Genomic DNA, 20,192 nt, shown 5'->3' on the forward strand with positions numbered 1-20,192 from the left:
AACAGCACCAGACACTGGGAACTGTGTGGACATCAGCACAGAGGATGAGAACCGGGGCTCTGGGACATTGTGAGTCATTTTATTGGGATGGAGGTGAGCTTGGAGTGGTTGGTGGGCATCAGATCAGGCAAAGCCCCCTGGGCCACCATATAGAGTTTGGACCTTTCCCTGAGGCTGTGGGGTGGGGCGAGAATTTGGGGGGTTAATTCTAAGAGCTATAGGAAGCCATTGAGGGGTTTAAGCCAGGGGTGGTAGTGACAGGAGCCACTTGCCTTTTGCAAAGAGCTCTCGGGCACTATGGAGAAGAGGGGTTGTTGGGGGAAGATGGGGAGGAGCTGTGGCGGTGGTCCAGGTCTGCATTCAGGGGGAGTGGGCCTGGGCCTGGCCTTGGCACTGGAGCTGCCCAGGAGAGGGCTGATGTAGGTGCATTTCAAAGGGAGACTCAGAGTCCCTGGAGGGCGGACGCTGAAGCTGCTGTGAGCTGTCTGCTAACCTTTCTCTTTTCCATCCCACATTCGAATGCTCAGGGCCTGCAGAGCCCCAATTGGCAATATAGTGCCATGCTGACAGTTGGGAATGGCTGGAGGGGGCCTGCACCCCTCTGCCCAGAGCAGAGTGGACAGGAGCAGGGAGCCCATGTCACCTCCCTCTCTCTAGCAAGGACTTCTGGGGTCCCTCTTTCCTCGTTTCTCTATGGGAGTCTAGAGGAGGAAGAGTGTGAGCCGTGCTGGAGAGATTTGGCCCCGGCCAGCACAAGCTGGCTGTTCATTTATTTATTCATTCAGCAGCCACCAACTGGCTTAGCTCTGTCCGGTGTGGGGAGACAGGGAACATGGCAGACTGCTCCCTGCCCTTGAGGAGCCGAGGCAGGGACAGATCAAGAAGGAGGCAGACAGAACCAGCCTGGGAAGAGCTGTCTCCGGAGCCAGGGACCCAGGAGGCTTCTGGAGCTGAGGAGAGGTGCTCAACATAGCCTGGAAAGCCAGGGAAGCTTTCTGGAGAAGGCTGCCTCCATTATATGGCTCAGTGAAGGCAGAAACTGGGCTGCCCCATGCATGATGGGATCCCAGACCCCAATGATGTGGAATGAAGTGACTTGGAAGCTCAGACTCGAGGGTGACTAGGCACAGCTCTGACAAAGATGCAGGAAAGTGTGTTCAAGCTGGAGGGAACAGCTTGGGCAAAGGCTCAGAGGTGGACTTTGTGGAAATCATTGCTCAGAGTGCCTGGGACCTCCAGGATGGCAGGGATGGGGGGTGGTGGCAAGCACTGAGGCTGGAGGCTGGAGGCAATGCTGTTTTGGGGTCCAGGCCTCTGAGCTCATAAAAACAGCTCACTTTGCTTTCCCGGACCGCTGTGTGTTTCCCTTCTCCCTTAAGTCCTTGCCAAGCCTGGAAATCCGTGCTGGGTCACTGCTTGGGGGCGTGAGGTGAGACTCAAGTTTGCAGGCAGAGTGAATTGTGGGGTGATAGTATGGCACTCCAGTTCACATCTAGTCCCCCTATTTGTCAGGGGTAGATCTGCCATTTGAAAGCCACCTTCCTTGTATATGGAGCACATTGGAGGACAGGATTAGATCTGCAGGGATCCTGTCTGGGGTGAGACAATCTCCGGGGGGAGCAAGGGGGTGTCTCTTTGCCAGATTTGGGGTTCCCAGTCTCTCTGACCACCTGACTGCTATATCAGTGCTAAATGGTGCTCAAACTGGGGTCCACAGGGATGGTGTAAAATCAGACCAGGTGGCCAGCAGGTCCCTGGGTCAGTGCCCATCATGCAGAGTGACCCTTCGTCCCTGCAATGCCCAGCATGGCCAACGGGCAGCCCAGGAGTCAAGGGACCGTCTGGCTGGATCGAGAGCCAAAGAGGTAATGCTAATGTCTTTTAAAATTAGAATGAAAATGTTTATTGCAGAGCAGAACCTGCGTCAGCTCGGAGTCCTGTGGGAAGGGAAGGGCTTTATCGCAGCCTTTCGCTTTGATTTTTGCACATTCGCTTTTTATTTGCCGGCGGTACTTCCAAAGGGCCCTCAGAGTGGGCTCTGGATGCAGGGCCCGGGACACATCTGGACACTCCTGGGGGCCACAGAGAGCACCGGAGAGAGGCCAGGAGCTGTCCAGGGTGAGTGTGAGGACTAGGGGGTATGAGAGCAGAGGGCTGTGATTTGGCGCGTGTGTGTCCTTGTGTCTGTGTGTGCATCCAGTCTGATACATATGTGTTTCTCCGTGTGTCTATATCTGTGTGCATCGTGGCTTTGAGAGTCATCCACGTGCGAGACTGGCTGTGCATCTGTGTCTATGTATGTATGTGTTCATGAGTGGTGTGTGTCTTTCTGTATCTATCTGTGCATGACTTCAGGAGATGGCCATGGGTGTGGCTGGGCGTGGGTCTGGGAGTGCATCTCTGGGGCCCTGTGTGTCTTTTTCTATCTGTGCCTGGATGTGTGTGTGCATTGGGGAGGCATGTGTGTGCATGTATGCATGTCAGAGGGTGTGCATATGTGAGTATGAGCGTGTGTGTAAGCATGTGAGTGTGCATGTGTGTGAATGCATATGTGTGCGTGTGTTTGAACATGTGAGCATGTGTGGGGAGGGTGTCATGTACATGCATATTACATGTGTATGGTGTGTGAGAGCGTGTTGGGTGTGAGCACACGTTGCATGCGAGGGTTGCGCAGTGGTTTGTGTGAGCATGCATGTTGCGGGTGAGTGTGCATGTGGCGCTCTTCCATCTTCTCACATTGGGAGCCCCCAGCAGAGCCCTCCCTGGGTAGCTCAGCCTGCCACAGACCTCCTTGGCCCCAAGAACACAGCAGGGCACTTTGGAAAGACAACCAGCCTCCCACCCCAGCCCTAGCTCTGGTCAGAGACTTGAGAAACCTCCCAGATCCCTCTGAGGGTTGCAGCCCCTTTTAATCCACCACACTGCCAACGAAGAAGGTTTTGTTGAGCTTTGCCTTCTGTAGGTTGGGCAATAAAAACAATGGATGTTTTGCTTTTGGAGGAGTGTTGCTTGCCAAATATAAAATTATTTTACGATACGGAATGTGCTTTTCAAGATGCACCTGCCCCCAGCAGTGGGGACCTCTGGTTGACAATCACTGATCTGGCCCAGGGAGGCTGATTCCCTAGTACTGGTTATTGGGCTGATCCTTCCAGGGAAGCTACCCCCAGCTGGGTGGTGAGGAGCTCTACCCACAGCCCTGGAGATGCTCAAGGCCCCCTCCAGAATCCTGTCACCTGCAGGGCATGACCTGCCACAATTGCTTCTCCAGACAGAAAAAGCCATGCCCCAGAGGAAAACTGGTGGCCACTAGGCTTCTTCACAGAGTCAGAGGAACCTCTTTTTAATCTCTGTCACTGTCTGGCTCACCATCCTGTCACAGGGATTTGTCTTGTGATAACATGCTCTGCAGAACCGAGTGGCTGGGGTGGGAGAGTCAGATTTTACAAAGTAGTAACCAGGTGCTGTGCAAAATACAATACGACCAGGCAAGTGCTGAATGCAGATCGGGAGCCTGGCTTTGAATGCTGTGTGGCCTTGAGCATGTTGCTCAGCTTCTCTGAGCCTCAATCTTTTCACCTGTGAAGTGGGAATTGTGACAGTGCCAGGCTCAGGGCTGTCTCTCACTTGTTACCTTGACGTTTTTCTTGAACATGGCAGGTTTCCATGGGCCAGATGGCCTGGGCTCAGTGTGTCCTAGCTTCATGTGATCACAGGCAGGTTGTTTTATCTGGGCCTGAATTCCCTTACCTGTATAATAGGGCTAATAATAGTACCTACTGCATGGGGATGTTGTGAAGGTTAAATTCCTTACATTACATAAAAGGTTACAGTAAGTGCTATAGAGCATGAGCTATTATTGTTATTTCTGGAATGCCTGATCCCACATTAAAACATCCCGTCAGCACACAATATCACTTTTTTTTTAACACAACTTGTAACCCACTCTTTCTGCAGCCTTGCCCCCTCTATGCTGTCAGGCAGCTGCTGTGTGCCAGGCACCTGGCTGGGCATGCCCAAGGCATCATGGCATGGGTTATGGGGTGGGTGTCCTGTGTGGGTGGGCCATGCTGAGTGCTACACCCGTCTCTCCTCTAGCAATTTGGCAAGGCAGAGTTGGGTTAAGTCACTCTGGGCAGCAGCCAGGGGAGGGAGCCAGCCAGCAAGAGAGCCACCTGGCAGCTTTCCCCTTCGAGGGTGGATCCAGTGAGCTTAGGCGTGTGGCAGCCGTGGGCACTCAAGACTGGTGCACTTGTCCAAAGCCAACTGAGATCTGAGCATTGGTGGCAGACAGCAGAAGGGAGAGTGGTGTGGTATTTCCCATAAGCCCACCCTGTCTTAAACCATGTCAGGGCACATTGGTGATGAAGTACTCAGGCTTTCTGGGCGAAGCCCTCTGCAGGGGCCAGGCTGTGTGCTGAAATACCTTGCATGTGGTATCTCATCTAGTCTTCATAGAAACTCCTTGAAGTAGGTCCTGCTTATTCCTGTTTTACAAGGAGAAAGCTAAGGCTCAGAGACATCTTGGAATCTTGGAAATCTGTGTAGAAATCTTGGTTCCTCCACTTGCTAGGTGACTTCAGGCCAGTTACTTAACCTCTCTGAGCCTCTGTTTACCCGTGTCATAGGATAGAAGCAAGGATTCAGTGAGACAGTGTAGCTAAAACATTTAGCCTGGCAGCTGGCATAGTAAATGATCAAATAAATAATAAATAAATAAGGTGGTGGTTATTATTGCTATTATTATCATTTATCTTTTTGCAAGGGAATATTCCTTGCCAGTTTAACAGAGATACAAGATTTGAAATTGATGCCTTGGGCTGGCCCGGTGGCGCACTGGAAAGTGCGCCACTTGGGAGCACGGCGGCGCTCCCGCCAAGGATTCGGATCCCATGTGGAGATCGGTTCCCGCTCACTGGCTGAGCGCGGTGCGGGTGCAGCGCCGAGGGTTGCGATCCCGTTGCTGGTCCCTGGTGCGGGCACGACACCGTGGGTTGTGATCCCGTTACCGGTCGGTAAAAAAGACAAAAAGGAAAAAAAAAAAAAGAAATTGATGCCTTGATGTCTACAGGGAGTGGTTATTTTTAAAAGAAAAATATTTCATTATTATTATTAGCAGTAGATAAGTTTGTAAGTTTCCTGCCGAGAGGGGACTACTATCATCTTCAGGACCTTATTGGCTTGTGGAGGTGGAGCCTCTTTTAGTTCATGGAAAAAGAATTTGTCTTGGTTTTTGCCCTGGACCCTATCCTATAACCAGATTCATTCAGATGCTCTGAGCAAAAGGCCTGGTATGTAGTAGTTGCTCAATAAATGCTTGTTGGATGGGTAGATGAATGGTGTTCCCAAGCTCACTGTGGCTAATGGGTGATTCGATTCAGGCACAAACTGGTAGCTTCCCATGCAAAGGGGGTGTGATTGAGTATCTCCCCTTTGCAGAGCCGTTTCCAGGTGCCACGAACATCTCTTGGAGTTAGTCACTTAATTGATTGTGATGGCCAGAGATAGAGGAGCTGGCAGGAAACTGAGATGCTTACCACCCAACTCGAAGACCAGGCATAGGGGTTAGAGGCAGTGAATGTGACCTCGAATGTCAGGCATGCACTAACTGTAGCGGGAACTTCATTCATTCATTCAATGAATATTTCTGTGCCTGGTGCTGGGATGCAAGGAGACACCCTGTTGGGGCCAAGTAAAGGAGGAGAACTGGTTAATGTGTGAATCTCAAATGGACTTTTCAGGGACTTTTTGTCACAGAGAGAGGAAATCTGGGGCCACTCTCTACTATAATGAGCAGGACTCTTGTAGTTCTGTGAGAGTACTTCACAAAGTTCATGGAAAAAATAGAATTAAAAGATAATACGAGTCTTTCCATGAACTTTGTGAAGTACCCTTGTATGTGAGAGAAACTCACCTGGAACCAACTTAAATAAAAGAGGACTTTTATTGGCTCAGGTGATTTGAAAGTTCCAGGTCACTGGCTTCAGGCATGGCTGGATCTAGCTGTTCAAATGATGTTATCTCATCCTGCTCATCTCCTGGCTCAGCTTTTCTCTGTGTGGGTGGTCTTTGTTCTCCCCTGACAGCTTGGTTTCACCAGCCTGGCAACTCCCAGGGACAGAAGGCACCTCCTAACCAATAGCTCTAGCAAGTGTCACAGGATTCACTCTGATTGGACCAACTTGGGTCCAGGCATTTGCCCAAGCTGTTCTGAGCACCTGGAGCATCTTCCCTTCTCTCTCTACTTAACCCAAACCTACCTGCACTTTAAGTCCTGCGTGAGCTTCATAGCTACCAGCAACTGCCTCCTTCTCTTTTTGCCTTCATTGTCTTCTGCATTTTTCCTCTCTCTCAGGGCATGGTCATCTTTTTTTATGCCTTGTGTCTAGTTCTACCAGCTCTTATGCCAGATAGGCCGGGGCCCCTGACGGGAGAGAGCTTCGTTTTTGCTTCTCCTTCTTCCCCCCATACATAGTATAAAAAACATGATAATGAATGCTTGTCGATGGATTTTGAGTGTTAAGAAGGATTTAGTTTAGAAGCCAAATCCCAGGATGGTTCATGGGAGGCTGGTGGGTCAATGGAGCCCAAAGGCAAGCCCAGGAATCACATTGCTGGACCCCATCTTTAACAAGGTCCAAAGACTTGGACAGTCTCACACAGGCCAGGTGGGGAGGTGGGAAAGGGGGAGGAAGCCCAATTCAGAAACCAGGCTTTCCCCATTCAAATCCCAGCTCTTTGCCCTTCTGGCTGTGTGATGTGTGGCCAGTTGCTTCACCTCTCTGTGTCACCGGTCCCTTGTCTGTAAAGTGAAATAATTCACACAACACATTTAAGGAAAGGGCTGGCATACAGTGAGTCCTCATGAATTGTTGGTCGATGTCATTATTGCTGGGCTGTTTTCAGCATTGCCAGGTAGGAAGGGGGATTATAAACTCCATTCCCAGTTAACACAGTAGGGAAGAGAGCCTGGTGAGTTCAGAGACACCTCTAAGGTCATGGAGCACCAAATGTTGGAATGGCCCCACCCAAGTCACCTTGACTCCCATTTCAATCTTTGCTCTTTCTTCACCTTGGCTGTCCTTTTTGGAATCACTGGGCTTGTAGCCTGCTGTGGCTCTCAGAGAATGCCGCCACTTGCTTTGAAGAAAGAGCTGGGGTGTGGCGAGGACAGCGTGGTTTGGTGGCTTTGCCTGAAATGCTATTTCTCCTGGCTGGGTTTTAGTTGCCGTTTCTTGTGACCTCCTGTCCTCTAAGAAGCTGTCCTTGGTTGATCCACCCGGTGGGCAAGACTCATTGCTGCCTCCAAAACCCAGAACAGATCCAAGGCCACGCTGAGGGTCGGGGCCCTGTGCTAGGAGGGGCAGCTGCCCTGCTCACTGGGCCTGTGCCCTTCCATGCAAAGATGCATCGCCTGGCTTTCTCCCTGAGCAGTCTTATTTATTTCCACCTCCTCAGAAATATTTGGGGGTGATTAAAGGAAATGTTCTTTTAACTGTAGTGAAATGGGGTTTAGGGAATTTGGAATGATTGGCCTTGGCCTTGAGGGCCTGATGCTAGTTGATTTGATAACCGAGTTGATAGGCAATGAGTATTGATTTCTCTCCTCCTCCTCCCAGGAAGAAGCTGACAGAGGAGGTGACTCAGCCAATGGGAGATGTTTTGAAATTCAGGAGAGGGCTACAGAGGGGAGCCAAAAAGCTCTGTGCGTGTGTTCGTGTGGGTATGCGTGTGCGTGTGCATCCGTGTGTGTATGTATGTTTGCACACAATCTGCCTCTCCCTCCAGGGCCTATAAGGCATGACCCCCAGGAGGTTGAGCATATGGATTCCCACCTCTTCAGCTGCCTTTTCCAGCAAGCATCAGGTGAAGAGTGAGGACTTTGGAGCCACATGGTTCTGAGTTTGAAGCCTGCATCTGTTGCTCCCCAGCTAGGGGACTTTGTGCAAGTGGCTTCACCTCTCTGTGACTCAGTGTCCTTGTCTATAAAGTGGGTGAACAGAAATGCCTGCTGCATGGGCTGGTCAGAGGCTTAACTGAGAATTTCTCTTAATGGAATTAATGGAAGTTCTGTTGGCGGTGATATTAAAAACTATTCATTCGTCTTAACTGCTAGCAGACATAGGAGCAAAGTGCCATGGGGGCTCCAAGGAAGGAGAGATGTATTTTGACTGAGGCAAACTTGGAAGACTTCCGAGAGGAGGGCTTTGAATGACAACACTTCCAACAATGTGTGACAGAAAGACAATGGGTCCGAAAACACTTTTCTGTTTCAGGAATTCATAGGCACAAAAGCAGGGAGGTATAGAAGCCTCTGGTGAGACGGGGCAACAGCTGCTGTCCAGTGTGGCTGGGAGAGGGGAGAGAGATCAGGGACCACGACGCAGGGACAGGGAAAGGCAAGGACATGGCAGAAGGAGTCAGTGGGCTTTGTTTAGTCGGCACCTTAGTTGAAATGGTTGATGGACAAGCTCTGTGCCAGCAGGGCCCAAATGGTGACGAAATTGTTGCATTTGAAATTCAGAAGCGGTGATGATACATGATGCCACCTCTCACTGACTGAGCACTAACTATGTGCCAGGCGTTGGGCTAAGTGTTAACTTATACAAGCTTGTTGAATTTGCATCTCTCTCCCCATTTTACAGGTAAGGAAACTGAGGCTCTTTGTGACATCTACAGATGCTCCCAAATGTACAGTGTTCTGTGACAGTGGCCCTGCCCCTCTGACTCATGCCCAAGGTCTGGCAAGACCCCAGCAATCTTCTTGCTCTGTGGCCAAGCCCCTGACCCCTCCCACAGCCCACCACCTGTCCTTGAGCCCATGTAAGTTTCTCCTTTGTGGAAACTTTTTTGACACTCAACTGGGGTGCATACACCCTTCCTCAGGAATTCCTGCCTAATTTAATTAGACAAAGATGTCACGTGGACGTCACTTACAATTCTTTTCTCTGTGTTCCCAGCTAAGTTCTTTGGTTGCCTTGGGGAGTTCCAGGAGCAGCGGGCTTCAGTTGGGCAGAGCGTAATGCTGCAGCTCCCACCGTAGTTACTCTGTCCTCCTGGACTTGGGGCAGTTGGAAGTAAAGGGGCATCTTACCTGGCAGGCAGAATGCCCCTTCCTAGATGGGAGACTGGAGGATACAGGGAATGGACAGGTCTGAGATGTGACTTATAAGCTACAGTGAGAAAGCAAATGCTGGAAGTTAACATTCATAAGGCTGAAAAGCAAATAAATGAGATAGGGCAGTTAGGGAAGTCTTCACATGTAATTTATTAAAAATTTTTATTTTTTAGCTTTTCATTTTGAGATAACTTCCAAAAGACTTACAAAAAGTTACAAAAACAGTACAGAGAATTCCCCAGGTTCCCTGAAGGTTAACATCCAACCTAACCACAGAACAATTTCAAAATCAGGAAATTGACATGGATATGACACTAATATCTAGTGGGCTGCCCTTACTCAAATTTTGCTGGTTGTCCAACTGATGTCCTTTTTCTGGTCCAGGGTCCAGTTCTGGATCACATGTTGCATTGAGTTGTCATGTCCGTTTAGTCTCCTTTAATCCAGAATAGTTCTCTCTCTTCCTTTGACTTTTATGACCTTGACACTTGGATGATAACTGGCCATTTATTTTGTAGAAAGTCCCTGCATTTGGGAATATAGGATGTTTACTCATGATTAGATTCAGGTTGTGCCTTTTTGGCAGAAATGCTACAGGAGTGATGCTATGTCCTTCCTGGTACATCATATCAGGAGGTGCCTAGTATCTATCTGACCTGCGATTGTTCCTGTTAACTTTGGTCACTTGCTCAAGGTCATGTCTACCAGGATTCTCCACTGCAAAATTATTATTTTTCCCTTTGCAGTTAATAAGTATCTTGCAGGGAAACATTTTGAGACAATGTAATACTATATTTCTCATCATTCTTTTGCCCACTAATTTTAGCATTTATTGATGTTTCTTGCCTGAAACAATTATTGCTGTGGTGTTTGCCAAATGGTGATTTTCTGTTTCCATCATTACTTTTACACTTATTAATTGAAGAGCTTTTCTTTCTCTCCCATTTATTTACTTATTCAATATTTTATTTATATCAAGATGGACTCATGGATTCATACTTTATTCTGTCTCCCCTCTCTTTCCCCACACTCTGTCCTCCCCTCTCTCTGCCTCACCTTCCTTCTCTTTCTCTCACTCTCTTCTCTCTTGCGATTTTTTTTCCTGAAGAAGCCAGACTGTCTCATAGAGTTTTTCTCCATTGGATCTAGCTGAGCATGTCCCCGTGGTGTCATTTAACACCCTCCTTTGTCCACTAGGTCTCACGTGAACTCGTGGTAGCCCCAGAGGCTTTATCAGATGCTGGGTTGATATTTTTGGTAAGACCACATCGCAGGTGGCTGTGTGCCCTTCCGGCAGGAGGCACATGAGGTCTGGTTGTCTCCGTTTCTGCGATGTGAAGATTGATCGGTGGGTTCAGGAGCTGTCAGCCTGACCCATCCATTGTCAAGTTCCTCATCAGCTTTTTATCCGCTGGGTTTTGTGCCCATGGATAATCATTGCCTGGGCCCATTAATTCATTAGGGGTCACTAAACGTTGATACTTTGATTCTGTCCCTCCTTCTCTCTTTCTTAGATGGGAGATTTTTCTACAGAGAAACCACCCCTCATCAATTATTTGCTTACCCTGAAGAAAAGTGTGTCCACAAAAGGGAAGATAAATGCTTAATTCTTTCTGTTTATTTGCCAGTTTTCAAAATTATGATCTGGTTCCCTGGCATCCTCCAAAGGTAGCCAATGAGAGTTTTGAAAATACTGTTATAGGCCTATGGATGCAAGCATAATTAAAGTGTCTTAATCCATTTCAGTTACTATCTTCATTCAAGCTCAGATTGTCCTATCTCTGGCACGTGAGGGCCTGTGCAAGTCAGCTCCTGCACAAGTCAGCTCCTGCACCCTCTGGACTCTCCCAGTGGCCTTGGACGGCTTCCTTGCTTTCTGAGAGGACAAGTTGTTCCAGGTTTGCTGTGTACATTTCCCACCTAGCCTTGGACTCAGACATTGCTCAGGGAGCCCTGGAGCAATGGTGTTTAGAGACCACAGTCTGTGTGCTGAATGGACGAATGTACAGAACATCTTGAACCGTGCGGCTGGGGGCATTCTCCATGGTCCACAGTGGGTGAGATGCAGGGAGAAGGGGGCAAGGCGGTAACAGTGGCTTTGAACTTGAATCTCATCTCTTTCCCAACCCTGCCTCAGGTTAATGACCCACTGGGAGCCATTTGTTCACTTTTACTCCTTACTTCCAACTTCTTCATTTAGAAAACAAGGGTGGGTCTCCCCCCATCTCCACCTCCTTACTTGGGGTTGGCATTTTCTTGGGGAAGGCCTTGGAGGTCAGAGACACCCCTAGCGGAGTGAGGCCACTTGTGGTCCATCGATTCCCATTTGGATCCTGCCATGCTTTGTTTTGCCACTGGACGTGATACAATTTAGCACAGGGGGCTGGTTGCTGCTGTTTGTCTCTTAGCATCTTTGGGGGGGGCAGGGAAGCAACAAGAGTGCTTACTGAGAGACCACTTGTTCCCCATCAAATCCAGACCAGACAAACAGCATACAATATCCCTTCGTCAGAGCAACTTAAAAATTAATACAGGCCTCTAAGTGTTACCCTGCCTTTATCCGAGCAGCCGGCATTCTGCATTTGAGATTAAAACTCACATTTCATTTTTATATGCTGTGCTTAATCCAATAATGATTTCATGTTACAAACAGCAATAATATCTTTCAGCATAGTTAATCAGAATAGACTTAATGCTGTCACTATTTATTAACCTTTGTTGAAAAGCAAGAAGTTTCTCTCTAATCTGTGATTGTTGGTCTTGTCAGGCTCTATCAAGTGAAAAAACAGTTTTGGCATTCATTAAAACGGTGCGAATCCTGAAATGACAATTGGAGCCGGATGGTATTTGGTGCATGAAATCTTCCTTGCTTTCACTGGGATAACTGAGAAGGCTGGGGAAGTGCAAAGAAGGAGCCCACACGTCCAAAAGACAGAGTGTTTCATCCCTGAGTTCCTCTTTGATAAAGAAACTGTTCTCATGAATTGGGAAAGTGGGGCAGACAATGGGATACAAACGAGGGAATGGGTTGGGCCTGTTAGTGCCTCTTGCCAAAGAAACATCATTAATTCAAGGTAATGGCTTTGGACTTGGATCCTAGGTGCCTCATCTCTTTCCCAACTCTGTCCCAGGTTAATGACCCAGTGGGAGTCATTTATTCACTTTTATTCCTTTTTCCCAACTTCTTCATTTAGAAAACAAGAATGGGTCTCCCCCATCTCCATCAACCATGTGCAGGTGGAGTCCAGTTGAAGGAGACCATCAAGGCAAAATGGCAGCCATCAGACATCAGACTTCTACTTCAATGGAATCCTTTGGCAAGTGATCTCAATCAGTAGTCCTCAGACTTAAGCATGCCTAAGAATCTCCTGGAGAGCTTCCCTGATTCCTGGGAATTTAGTAGGCCTGGAGTGTCTCGAGATTCTGCATTTCTAACAAGTTCCCAGGTGATGTTGATGCTTGGTCCGGGTGGCACTGAGGACTTCCTGGTTTGGGATTTTCTGAACCATGCCAAGATGTCATTGCTGGGTCAGTGGCCCATTGATCTTGGCTGGCAGCCTTGTTGGAATGTGTTTTGTCTCAGGGCTATGGTGTCTTGGGATGGTAGGGCTGGGCATCATAGCTTGGGGCAGGCAAGTGGAAGACATTCCTCTTACTCTCCCAATGGAGATGGCTAGGGTCCTTCCTTAATGTCAACTCTCTGAATCGACTCTTCTGAGCCAGCACTTCTCAAACTTTAATGTGCACATGGATCACCCAGAGATCTCGTTTAAATGTGATTCTGATTCATTAGGACTTGGGTGGAGCCTGAGATTCTGCTGATGCAGACCACACTTTGAGTAGCAAGGCTCTGCTGAACAACAAGAAAACCCAACAGTACAGTTGGCCAATTCCTGGGCTTTCCCAGACTTGATTTACAGAGTTTGAGCTTTGCTAACTGCACCAACTCCCCTAAAGGGAAATTTGCCTTTTAAAAAAACGAAAGGTTTCAACTTGTAGAAGCCTCCTGTAGAGAAAAACGGTTCTCCTAAGGGGCTTTTCCTTTCTTTTTTGGGTCAGAGAACCCCCAGACATGTTTCTTGGGAAGTCCCTGTTGGGTTTTTGCCTTCCAAAGGTGATTCAGGGAAAAATCTAATCCAGTAAAGAAGTCCTGATGCTGGGAGGGATATTCCGCTAAGCAAATAAAATGTTGTTCAGAGGTTGGGTGGGGGTGGCCAAGGTCGCTGGCCAATGGATCTCTTCTGTCCTAAGAAGGCTCGAAGTCTGGCCAGTTAGCTCAGTTGGTTAGAGTATGGTGTTGTAACAGCAAGTTTAAGAGTTCAGATCCCCATACCGGACAGCCGCCAAAAAAAAAAGAAGACGGATCAAGCAGTGGCTTGAGTTTTGCCCATGTAAATGGGGAGGTGAGCAGGTGCTGTTAATTATATAGGAAGGATTAAGCAGTCTGGGTGGGTGGGTTTTATGCTCTGTTTGGTAATAAAGGTTGCTGCGGAAAGGAATTTTAAAATTCAGTATTCTCATTTGCCTCATATTGCAAAGAAGCTGAGCCTGGGTTTGACTGGTGGGAGCATCTGGAATTAATGAACCAGCTTCTTACAGTGCAGAAATCAATGTTTGCTGCGTTAATTGCACGATGCTGAAACCCCGCTTTTTATTTTATTTCTGACTCGCAAAGCCACGGCCTAAGAAATCTCTCTTAAGTGACGTTCTGGGGCTTCACTCTCTCCTTAATCCGTCTGGGCGTGGGTAAGGAATTGTTTCTTCGTCATGGAGGTGACGTAGGGACGTGGGGGAAACTTCGGGCAAGCTGTGTGCTCTGGGGGACTTAAGGGGGTAGTCCTGGGAAGCCCACAGCAGGATTCAAGGGTCAGTCCCCACTTGAGTAGTTATACTCTGTCCTGACTTCCATTTCCGGAGAGTTCCCAGCTCATCATGTTCTTTAGGTTAAAATAAGCCTTATTAAGGAAGTCTGTGTTTTTCAGCTGGACACATGTCCCTTGCCTCTCCTGCTTTTTCCACATTATAATTCTTTTGAGATGTGGACATCTTGATCTAAAATGTAACTTGGCCACTCTTTCCTCAGTATGGGGGCATTGGACAGCATCAGTCTGCTCACCCTGGCTGGGTTCAGCATCTCTGCGGCCCAGCCTCAGTGCTGTGCACATTGGATGGACTGCCCAAGGAGGTGACATTTGAGCCACATTCTGAGGAATGAATAGAAGCTTGCCAGGGAGGGGAGCTAGTACCGGCATTCCACAAACAAAGGCACTGAGGCATAATGTGCCGGCCTTGAGCCCTGAAGTTCCTGCTGGCTGGAGATGCAGAGGTGAGCTGGGAGCGAGGACAGGTAGCAAGGACTAGCTGGGGAGGAGCCTGGGAAGGTGTTTTGAGGCCCTGAGCATCTGGCTAAGAACTTTTGATTCTCTCCAGCAGATGGTGGGAAGCCTGAAAAAATGCCTGAGCAGGGGATGAGATAACAGGTGGAGTTGTACTTTTTCATTTTCATACTATAACTTTTTTGTTTGGTTTTAGTGTACAGTTCTATGAGCTGTGACCACAATCAGAATGTGAAATGGTTCCATCACCCCGCAAAATTCCCTTGTGCTACTCCTTTATATTCAGACCCTTCCCCCACTCCCTGCACCGCCCAGTGACTGATATGTTGTCTGTCCCTACAGCTTTGCCTTTTTCCAAACGTCACATAAATGGAATACTGCAGTATGTAGTCATTTGCATCTTGCTTCTTTCATTTAGTACAATGCACTTGAGATTCATCCACATTGTTGCATGCATCTGTAGTTTGTTCCTTTTTATTGCTGAGTAGTATTCCATTGTGTGGTGATACCATGGTTTGTTTATTCATTTACCTGTTAAAGATATTTGAGTTGTTTGCAGTTTCTGCCGGTTGTAAATAAAGCTGCTATAAATATTTGCATATAAGTTTATGTGTAACCATAGTTTTTAATCTCTCTAGGGTAAATACCTAGGAGTGGGATTGCTAGGTCATTTAATAAGTATATGTTTAACTTTTTAAGAAACTGCCAAACTTTTTTCGAAAGTGATTGTACCATTTTGCATTTCTACCAATAATGTGTAAGAGTTCCAGTTGCTCCACGTGCTCACCAACACTTGGTATTATCAGGTGTTTTGGGTTTTTTGTTTCAATTTAAGGTGCTGTAAGTGGTTTTAATTTGTATTTCCCCAATAACTAGTGATGTTGATCATCTTTTCATGTGCTTACTTGCTATTTATATATCTGTTTTTGGTGACATATCTGTTCAGATATTTTGCCTGCTTTTTAATTGGGTTGCCTGTTTTATGTTTTGAGAGTTCTTTATGTATTCTGGAGATCAGTTCTCTGTCAGATATGTGATTTGCAAATATTTTCACTCAGTCTGTGGCTCATCTTTTTATTTTCTTAAAGTGCAGGGTTTTTAAAATAAAGATCACTGCAGCAGTGAATGTCTTTAACTCTGCCACTCTCTTCCTTGCTTGCCACACTCCAGTCCTGCTGGCCTTTTATCAGTTTTTCAAAAAAATCAGCCTTTTCTTCTCCAGAGTCTTGGCCCACGTTGTGCCCTCTGCCTGGACTACTCTCCCCCATGTGTTCAGTCTAAGAAATTTTGCCTGCCCTACATCACAAAGATATTCTCCTATGTTTTCTTTTAGAAGCTTTGTTGTTTTAGCATTTGTGTTTAGGTCTGTAATCTGTCTGAAGTTAATCTTTGTGTATGGTGTAAGGTAAGGATTTGAGGATCATTTTTCTTTTTTTCCATATGGATATGTAGTTGTTCCAGCACCATTTGTTAAAAAGATTTTCCTTTCCCCTTTAGATTGCTTTGTTTTCTTTATTCAGAAATCAAGTGAGCATCTATGTGTGAGTCCGTTTCTGGACTCTTTATTCTTTTTCATTGATCAATATGTTTATTCTTACAGTAGTGCCACACTTTATTGATTACTGTATCTTCACAGTAAGTTTTGACAGTGGGTAGATCAAGCCTTCCAACTTTGTTCTTCTGTTTCAAGATTTCTTCAGATATTCTGTGTCCTTTGAATTTTCATATAAATTTTAGAATTGGCTTTTTCAATTTCTACAAACAAACAAAACAAACCTCCTGGGATTCTGATTGGGATTGCATTGAATGTGTAGATCAATTAGAGAGAATAAAATTTTTGATGATATCAAGTCTTCCAATCCATGAACATGGTACATCTGCATTTTCTTCCCCCTCTTCTTCCCCTGGCTTACTCTTATTCCTCTTTCAGATGCCACCTGAAGTGTCATCTCCTCAAGAAGGTCGTTGTTGCCTCTTGACTATATAATGTAGCTCCTGTTATCCCCTCTGATGCCCCTCTCTTCCTTCTTGTCACTGCTCACAGTGGTGATAATTATTTGTATGATTATCTGTTTTGTCGTTGTCTCCTCCACTAGGCCAAAAGTTCCATAAAGGCAGGGGCCAGGTCTGCCTTGTTCACAGACTAGCACACAGTCTTCAATAAAGACGTATGAATGAATGAATGCCCTCCTGCTTTTTTGACATAGACCTGCAGGTCACTGGCTGCGGTCACTGGCTGTTGTCATTCATACTTAGATGAACACCTTGGTCTCTGCTTGCTGATAGAGAAACCGAGGCCTAATCCTCCTATTTTTTTCTTGGCCTTCTGCCTAATGCTTAGTTCCTGCTGACATGTATTATATGTTGAGAAGGTCACTGGCTGTTGTCATTCAAACTTAGATGAACACCTTGGTCTCTGCTTGCTGATAGAGAAACCAAGGCCTAATCCTCTTATTTTTTTCTTGGCCTTCTGCCTAATGCTTAGTTCCTGCTGACATGTATTATATGTTGAGAACTTTTCATTTGACAGGTAGATGTGTGTAATTATGATTTTAAGAAATGAAATCATGCCTCTACAGAGAATTTTTAGGTAATGATTGTAATACAGGGGTTTAATTTATTTTGGGGGAAAAAAAAAGTTGTTGCTTTCACAGCATCAGTCAGAGCATTAGAAAAACCAGTGGCGGAATCAAAATGAAATCATGCCTCTACAGAGAATTTTTAGGTAATGATTATAATACAGGGGTTTAATTTATTGTGGGGGAAAAAAAAAAGTTGTTGCTTTCACAGCATCAGTCAGAGCATTAGAAAAACCAGTGGCGGAATCTTGATTGAATTAGGCTGTGTTTATAATTAGGAAATGCCAAGGCCTGAAAAACATCGAGAAGTGGTGAGAAGAAAATGATGAAATTAAAAGCCTTTTTTTTTTTAAGGTTTAAGGAATTGGCAGTTTAGGGGCATTATGTTGTTTACTAATTGGTTTGTGGATGCTACTTTGACTTATAGATTTCATTCTGCATTTTGATCCTAAGTCGATATATAGGCCTTGGCATTAATTAAATCCCCAGGGTAAGCATTTCTAAGGAAGATTTTAGGAGGAACTTTCTGAGAAGCATTATTTTTCTGTGTTTTACTATTCCATGCTATTGGGGTTATTTGCATCTACAGTATCTGTATGTATCACTACATGATGGAGTGCTCCCGCATGTCTCTCCCTAGCTGTGTGCTCAGTGATGCCCAGTTGGTAGATTGAAATTGGCCATGACAAGAGTATTTTTTTTTTTAGTATTATTATTTTTTATTTTGAAAATTTACACTACAGAAATTGGCAAGCACTACCAGTCTCCCTGGAGAGCCAGTTGTTAAACATTTACAGCACACCACTGCCTGGAGCCAACCTGCTTCCACCACTGGGCTGCACTGTTAGCCTCAATTTTGGACCAACTGGCCCTCCCAGGGGATCCAGCTGGTCCCAGGGCCAGGCCAGCTTCCATGAGGCTGCTGCACAGGACCAGTAGTGTGCATTCATCCTTCACAACTTTTCTAGATTGATGTCCCTCCCTTTAAGCCACTGGCTCTCATTTAGGATTGAGAGACTGCCCATTAGCATTACCTGAGAGAGCTTTAAAAAATACAGATATTTTATAGGACCCACCACCAGAGGTTCTGATTTTTAATTGGTCTTCGGTGGGGCATCAGAATTTTTTAAAGCTTTCCAGCTACAACCAAAGTAGAAAGCTACAACTCTAAGCAAACTCAATGTGTGAAAACATGGGCTATCAAAGAAGGCAGATTGGGGAACTGGTGATTTAATTCACAGCAAATTTTCTTAATTTTCACAACAATATTCTGTAAAGAACTCTGTAGGGCAGGGGATGGCAAACTTTTTCTCTAGAGAACCAGGTAGTAAATATTTTTTACATTGTGGGCCATAGGGTCTCTTACAGCTTCTCAACTCTGCTATGTCAGTGTGAAAGCAGCCGTAGACAATGTGTAAAGGAATGGGGATGGCTGTGTTCCAATAAAACTTTATTTACAAAATGTTGTGGGCTGGATTTGGCCCGTGGGCCATAGTTTGCCAACCACCATCTATGGTGTTCTTTAAATGGTGCCCATACCTGTTCAGGGATTGTTCTTAAAGTCTACATGTGCAGTCACCTTGAGCTAACCCCTTGGATTGGTCACTGAATTTCCTTCCAATTGCCCCCACCCAAATTCTTTAAATAATTTTAACTGTTCTTACTCATCTTTTAGGTAAAAATGTTGACTTGAACATGGATAGACTAGAAGTTCTTTGGAAGGGGGATACCCTCAGTCTTATTCCCTTGGCATGGTTCCTGACCCTTGGGCCTCATTGAACAAATATTTGTTGGATGAATAAATTGATAAAATAAATAACATTCACTCTTTTTTAAAAACTGTATTATGGTGAATTTCAAAGGTACACAAAAAGAGAATAGCATGGAGAATCCCCACATACCCATTGACCAGCTCCAGCACTGTATTGAAGTTGCTTATTTGGTAGTGTTTCTCTAAATTCCATAGGCCAGGGAGTCTCTCTATTATTCTCTATATTGCTGTATGCCCTGGTGCTGTGCCAGGGTAGGGCATGTAGTAGGTGCTCAGTAAACTTGTGTTGGCTAAATGAAAGAATGAATAAATGACACGCTGGGTATTTAGATGTGGTTTCTTTTTTTTTTCTTTTTTTTTTTTTTTTCCTTTTTTCGTGTCCGGCAACGGATCGCAACCCTCGGTGTTGCGCCCGCACCTCGCTCAGCCAGTGAGCGGAACCAGTCTGTATGTGGGATCCGAACCCTCAGCAGGAGCACTGCCGCGCTCCCAAGGAGCGCACTGTAGCAGTGCGCCACCAGGCCGGCCCTTAGATGTGGTTTCTAAGACTTCTAGAGGGTTCACTGGCTGTTATATAGATTTGGAAATATTGTGGGTTATCATGTCTCCTTCCCTTTAAAATCACAAATTGCTGTGGTTCAACATCCGCAGTGGACATCAAAATCCCTGAGAACCCTCTTTACTGTGCTGGTTCCCATGCCTCATTCCCAGGAGCTGGGCTGTGGAGAAGGCTGGCATATGGAGAAGCCTAGTAGAATTTTGCAGGTGAAAGAAAATCTAGTTGTCCAGGGTTATAAAGGACACCCTTTGTCCTGAACTCCTTTGACACCTCTCTGGAGTTCTGATGTGTAGGAAAGGGAGTGACCACAAAAAAAAAGAAAAGAAAAGAAAAGATGTGGTCCAATTTAAACCCCTTTAAAGTTACCAGACTGCTGGAGATTAGCTTAGAGAAAATATGTCGGGGTCTGCTTTGATTTGCAGTTTGAGATAAATGCGGGAAACGTGTTTTTGCTTCCTAGGAGAGGATTATGTTGCTTTGCAAGTTGGGTCATTGTCACTTTTGATTTTAGAACACTTGCTTGTGCCTCCAGTAATGAACAAAAGCCAAACTACACTGAAACCAGCCCAGGAGGTCCTGCTGTCTCAGAAGTCCAAGGTATCCTAGTTTCCACTGAATTCCTATTTCCAGAACCCTAAAAGGTTCTGTACTAGGGCTACATCAACACTGTGGTTTATTTCAGATATAAACAAATCTTGTTAAAGCCATTACCCCCCCCAAAAAAAACCCTTATATTTTGGGGTGGATCATCCTTTTCCATATTGATTTAACGTGTAATATAGCCCTTGCACAAATAATCTTTATACATAACCCGGTCGGACTCAACCAG

General features: G+C 46.1%; 1 protein-coding gene across 1 annotated transcript in view; it reads left to right on the plus strand.

Annotated features, from left to right (window-relative positions):
* Nucleotides 1-1,917: 1,917 nt before the first annotated feature.
* The window catches only part of CUX2 (cut-like homeobox 2), a 219,622-nt gene continuing 201,347 nt past the window's right edge, over nt 1,918-20,192 (plus strand). The window contains exon 1 of the mRNA XM_008577421.1: nt 1,918-2,118. The gene's annotated coding sequence lies outside the window, so the exon portion shown is untranslated. The remainder of the gene's footprint in view (nt 2,119-20,192) is intronic.

This window comes from Galeopterus variegatus, unplaced genomic scaffold, assembly GCF_000696425.1.
Source record: "Galeopterus variegatus unplaced genomic scaffold, G_variegatus-3.0.2 Scaffold1506, whole genome shotgun sequence".
NCBI classification, from domain to species: Eukaryota; Metazoa; Chordata; class Mammalia; order Dermoptera; family Cynocephalidae; genus Galeopterus; species Galeopterus variegatus.